Source organism: Micromesistius poutassou (assembly GCF_964030765.1).
Source record: "Micromesistius poutassou genome assembly, chromosome: 3".
Taxonomy (NCBI): Eukaryota; Metazoa; Chordata; class Actinopteri; order Gadiformes; family Gadidae; genus Micromesistius; species Micromesistius poutassou.
This window is the reverse complement of record NC_140273.1, coordinates 2,927,856-2,933,858: the sequence shown is the minus strand read 5'-3', so window position 1 is coordinate 2,933,858 and position 6,003 is coordinate 2,927,856. Positions and strand designations below refer to the sequence as shown.

General features: G+C 39.4%; 4 non-coding genes across 4 annotated transcripts; all 4 read left to right on the top strand.

Moving 5' to 3' along the window:
• Positions 1 to 1,550: 1,550 nt before the first annotated feature.
• LOC311341377 (small nucleolar RNA U3) lies at positions 1,551 to 1,766 on the top strand. The gene has a single exon (XR_014633312.1). It is a non-coding gene; the product is annotated as a small nucleolar RNA U3 (small nucleolar RNA).
• An 852-nt stretch (positions 1,767 to 2,618) lies between these two features.
• On the top strand, positions 2,619 to 2,834 carry LOC311341376 (small nucleolar RNA U3). The gene has a single exon (XR_014633311.1). It is a non-coding gene; the product is annotated as a small nucleolar RNA U3 (small nucleolar RNA).
• A 914-nt stretch (positions 2,835 to 3,748) lies between these two features.
• On the top strand, positions 3,749 to 3,964 carry LOC311341374 (small nucleolar RNA U3). Its single transcript, XR_014633309.1, has one exon. It is a non-coding gene; the product is annotated as a small nucleolar RNA U3 (small nucleolar RNA).
• Positions 3,965 to 4,875: 911 nt separating this feature from the next.
• Positions 4,876 to 5,091, top strand: LOC311341373 (small nucleolar RNA U3). Its single transcript, XR_014633308.1, has one exon. It is a non-coding gene; the product is annotated as a small nucleolar RNA U3 (small nucleolar RNA).
• Positions 5,092 to 6,003: the final 912 nt, after the last annotated feature.

The following is a 6,003-nucleotide window of genomic DNA, read 5'->3' as shown; positions in this document are numbered from 1 at the left end:
CTTAAACAAAAACCAAGCCCTCAAACAACTTAAATTAATTTAAAGTGTAAGCTACCATGAGCTACTAGCTACTATGCTATGAGTTGATCCTTAACGTAGGGTAGGATAAGATTTAAGTATGAGCTTAAATTGCCCTCCATAGGTTAAACAAATGCTTTGAAAGAGTTACCTGCTGTGCCGTTTAGAGCTACCAGGTAAATCAATCAAACATTCTGGCAACCCCCAAAAATCGGTAAGTATTTAAGTAATTTAAGTAAGTGGGAGTGGTTTGGGCAAGAGGGCGAAAACATGGGCAGCAACGAAGCCCCGCCCCTAAACGAGAGAATGTTTTTTTTGTGGGCGGAAATTAGCTCAAAGAGGGGCGGTTTGTTTAATTGGTACACAATTAAAGAACTGCAGGTCGGCCGGCAAAGACTGGTAAGTTGATGTACACGTGTCTTCGGGTTACCTGAACATTAGCTAAAGATAGGCCGTAGGTACTCTTAGTAATACAAAAAAATAAGTATTTACTTAAGAGGCCATTCATGTAAAGAAAACCAGATCTTTAACTGAGAACATGATTTACGTTACGCAGAAAACAGCAGCCGTATCATTTCCAGTGATACGTGGTAACATCCTAAATAGGTAACTTATTGAATTTAAGCAACAGGCTGCGCTGTCGACCAGTGGCCTACCTACAAGATAGCGTCACATTTTGTAGTAAAAAGTAAAGTGGAAACCAGATTAGAACACGTACCTCCTAAATGAGAATAACTTAATAAAATACGTTAGATTTTACTAATGTAAGCTTCGCTTTATATTTTGCCTAAGCTTCCTGAACAGTAAACTTTTGGCAAATTCCATTCTGGCAGAAGGGTTTATGATGTATTGGGCAAGATGTTTCATGTGGGTTTACTGTAGCAGTCAGGGAGCTCATTTTCACTTCAGCAGAACTAAAGTCATCCCGGTGTTTCTGTCCGGGTGATACAAGCCGACGCACCGCTATGATGTTTCATGCTGGTTTTGCATCTAGTATTGAAGAGCCTTTATCAACAATTCACCATTCGAACACGTAGACAGTTCGAACTTATAACGTTAGCTGTGCTATACAATTCGTTTATTTCGTGTTAGTGTAACTAAAATGCTTTAGCTACTGCTATGTAACGCCCAGTTATCGCTAAGAATTGTGGGTACGGTTAATGTCTACATCATCTACGTCTAATTTGACGTCTTTATGTCCATTTCCTGTTTTTTATATTCGGATTATTGGTTCTGTATGGAATTTCAAAGCGATTGATATTGATGTAAATACGAGCATTTTTTTTTATCAGAGATGTGCGAACATAGATAAATGACACAGGGCGTGATTACATTTAAATAAACGCTTGTCTATGGCGACGTCTGGATTGTTCACGCCAGAGTTCTGATTCAACAACCTTCGAATTATTTCACGTTATTTGAATCGTTTATATTAAGCTTCAATTTCTGAGGTATGAACGATCCACGCAACAAACCCACAGTGAGAAGGACTTCCCCGTGAATCGGGTCCCGTCCGCGCCCGTTTGTAAATTAAGATCATACTTTCAGGGATCATTTCTATAGTTTTTGACTTGCGAAATATCGTACGAAAGTGATCGGTTACTCTAACCATGATGAAGAGTACTGATGTTCCCTTCTGAGCGCGAAGCGGGCAGCGAGTAATGATTTATTTCATACGCTCCTTGTCATTGATGACCGTTCCTTGCTCCCTAGTGGAGCCTGGAGGTAGGGAACATGATCAGAGTGGTTAGATCTACATATTGTAAAAAGTAATAATGCAATGTTATCAGGTGAAGGGGTAAATCATCAGAGTGATTGCTTTACCGATTAGTCTAAATCGTTAGTTCACTCTATGAGCAGGATATAACTTTATTGTAGACAGAACAAAGTTACCTGCGTTGCAAGTTTACATTACGTATTTCAGCTAGGTAATAGAAAACGTATTCTTTGACAAAAGATTTACTGTATAATGAAAGTATTCTACCCACGCGGAATCTGGAATGCCTGTATAATAACGGCACAATATAGCAGTATCATTTGCATATGAATTTCGTGTGCATTTTAATACTTGGTAGGATTTTAAATAATATTAATATACGGGGATGTCGGATGTGAGTTGAACTAAAGCAGTTGGGGACTAGTTGAATTTCGACAGGGGGGGGGGGGGGGGGGGGTACTTTCGTCAACAGACCCGCGTGTCTCGCAAAGAGATGTGGGTACTATTTATCTCTATATCGCTTTATCATATCATTCCTTTAACGTAGTTTTGCGTGATTTCTGTATTACCTCTTATGATTTCTAGTTTTGAACGTCATTCTATAGCGATGTTTGTCCTCATGTTCCATTATATAAACAATATTAGGGTTATAGGCCTACATTTAAACACTCAGGGTAACTTATAATATAAAGTTTCAAATTGTTGTATTTTGTATTATGTCTTCGTCATTAACGCCAGAGTTCAGTTTCAATAACCTTAGGTTTGTGTCAGTAACATCCGTTCTAATGACTTGAGCGTGACTATTGTGAAAGTTCAACCTGACAACCATCAGTGAGAAAGACTTTCCCATGAATGGGGTCTCGTCCGCGCCCGACGTGACATTAAGATCATACTTTCAGGGATCATTTCTATAGTTTTTGACTTGCGAAATATCGTACGAAAGCGATCGGTTACTCTAACCATGATGAAGAGTACTGATGTTCCCTTCTGAGCGCGAAGCGGGCAGCGAGTGATGATTTATTTCATACGCTCCTTGTCATTGATGACCGTTCCTTGCTCCCTAGTGGAGCCTGGAGGTAGGGAACATGATCAGAGTGGTTAGATCTATATATTGTCTAAAATAAGATTATTGGCTATCACAACGTGTTGCTGGGATGTTACGTCGTTTATTTAGCTGTAATTTGATCTCTTAACTACTGTGCAGGCTATCATTACAAATAGACGGATGCGTTGTAGACTCTTGTAGACCGTTTGAAGTTACCTGCATTGCAGGTGTAAATGGTCAGGTGTAAATAATGTATAAAATAATAATTCACTTATGATGTGATGGGAGTGATGGCCTTATCAAGTAGTATAAATCGTTAATTCACTCTATGTGCAGGTTATCATATTGTAGACAGTATGAAGTAATTTGCACACGCTGAATCTGAAATGCCTGTACAATAAAGGCAAAATAGCAGTAGCCTATGCACATGAAATTCGTGTGCTTTTTAATACTTGGTAGGATTTAAAATAATATAAATATACGGGGATGTCGGATGTGAGTTGAACTAAAGCAACGCGGATTGAGTTGAATTCCGACGGGAGGGGGGGGGTACTTTCGTCAACAGACCCGCGTGTCTCGCAAAGAGATGTGGGTACTAATTATCTCTATCGCTTTATCATATCACTCCTTTAACGTAGTTGTGCGTGACTCCTGTATTGCCCCTTATGATAACTAGTTTTGAACGTCATTCTATAGCGATGTTTGTCCTCAGGTGCCATTATTAAAACAATATTAGGGTTATACATTTAAAAATTCAGGGTAACGTAATAGAAAAAGTTTCAAGTGGTTGTATTTTGTATCATGTCTGGATCATTGACGCCAGAGTTCAGTTTCAATAACCTTAGGTTTGTATCAGTGTCATCCGTTATATTGACGAGAGCGTAAATATTGTGAAAGTTCAACCTCACAACCACCAGTGAGAAAGACTTTCCCATGAATGGGGTTTCGTCCGCGCCCGGTGTAACGTTAAGATCATACTTTCAGGGATCATTTCTATAGTTTTTGACTTGCGAAATATCGTACGAAAGTGATCGGTTACTTTAACCATGATGAAGAGTACTGATGTTCCCTTCTGAGCGCGAAGCGGGCAGCGAGTAATGATTTATTTCATCTGCTCCTTGTCATTGATGACCGTTCCTTGCTCCCTAGTGGAGCCTGGAGGTAGGGAACATGATCAGAGTGGTTAGATCTACACATTGTCTAAAATTAGAATACTTGCTATCACCATGTGTTGCTGAGATGTTACGTTTATTTAGCTGTAATTTGATCTCGTAACTACTGTGCAGGCTATCATTACAAATAGACGGATGCGTTGTAGACTCTTGTAGACCGTTTGAAGTTACCTGCATTGCAGGTGTAAATGGTCAGGTGTAAATAATGTATAAAATAATAATTCACTTGTGATGTGATGGGAGTGATGGCCTTATCAAGTAGTATAAATCGTTAATTCACTCTATGTGCAGGTTATCATATTGTAGACAGTATGAAGTAATTTGCACACGCTGAATCTGAAATGCCTGTACAATAAAGGCAAAATAGCAGTAGCCTATGCACATGAAATTCGTGTGCTTTTTAATACTTGGTAGGATTTAAAATAATATAAATATACGGGGATGTCGGATGTGAGTTGAACTAAAGCAACGCGGATTGAGTTGAATTCCGACGGGAGGGGGGGGGTACTTTCGTCAACAGACCCGCGTGTCTCGCAAAGAGATGTGGGTACTAATTATCTCTATCGCTTTATCATATCACTCCTTTAACGTAGTTGTGCGTGACTCCTGTATTGCCCCTTATGATAACTAGTTTTGAACGTCATTCTATAGCGATGTTTGTCCTCAGGTGCCATTATTAAAACAATATTAGGGTTATACATTTAAAAATTCAGGGTAACGTAATAGATAAAGTTTCAAGTGGTTGTTTTTTGTATCATGTCTGGATCATTGACGCCAGAGTTCAGTTTCAATAACCTTATGGTTGTATCAGTGTCATCCGTTATATTGACAAGAGCGTAAATATTGTGAAAGTTCAACCTCACAACCACCAGTGAGAAAGACTTTCCCATGAATGGCCTCTCGTCCGCGCCCGGTGTAACGTTAAGATCATACTTTCAGGGATCATTTCTATAGTTTTTGACTTGCGAAATATCGTACGAAAGTGATCGGTTACTTTAACCATGATGAAGAGTACTGATGTTCCCTTCTGAGCGCGAAGCGGGCAGCGAGTAATGATTTATTTCATCTGCTCCTTGTCATTGATGACCGTTCCTTGCTCCCTAGTGGAGCCTGGAGGTAGGGAACATGATCAGAGTGGTTAGATCTACACATTGTCTAAAATTAGAACACTTGCTATCACCATGTGTTGCTGAGATGTTACGTTTATTTAGCTGTAATTTGATCTCGTAACTACTGTGCAGGCTATCATTACAAATAGACGGATGCGTTGTAGACTCTTGTAGACCGTTTGAAGTTACCTGCATTGCAGGTGTAAATGGTCAGGTGTAAATAATGTATAAAATAATAATTCACTTGTGATGTGATGGGAGTGATGGCCTTATCAAGTAGTATAAATCGTTAATTCACTCTATGTGCAGGTTATCATATTGTAGACAGTATGAAGTAATTTGCACACGCTGAATCTGAAATGCCTGTACAATAAAGGCAAAATAGCAGTAGCCTATGCACATGAAATTCGTGTGCTTTTTAATACTTGGTAGGATTTAAAATAATATAAATATACGGGGATGTCGGATGTGAGTTGAACTAAAGCAACGCGGATTGAGTTGAATTCCGACGGGAGGGGGGGGGGGTACTTTCGTCAACAGACCCGCGTGTCTCGCAAAGAGATGTGGGTACTAATTATCTCTATCGCTTTATCATATCACTCCTTTAACGTAGTTGTGCGTGACTCCTGTATTGCCCCTTATGATAACTAGTTTTGAACGTCATTCTATAGCGATGTTTGTCCTCAGGTGCCATTATTAAAACAATATTAGGGTTATACATTTAAAAATTCAGGGTAACGTAATAGATAAAGTTTCAAGTGGTTGTTTTTTGTATCATGTCTGGATCATTGACGCCAGAGTTCAGTTTCAATAACCTTATGGTTGTATCAGTGTCATCCGTTATATTGACAAGAGCGTAAATATTGTGAAAGTTCAACCTCACAACCACCAGTGAGAAAGACTTTCCCATGAATGGCCTCTCGTCCGCGCCCGGTGTAACGT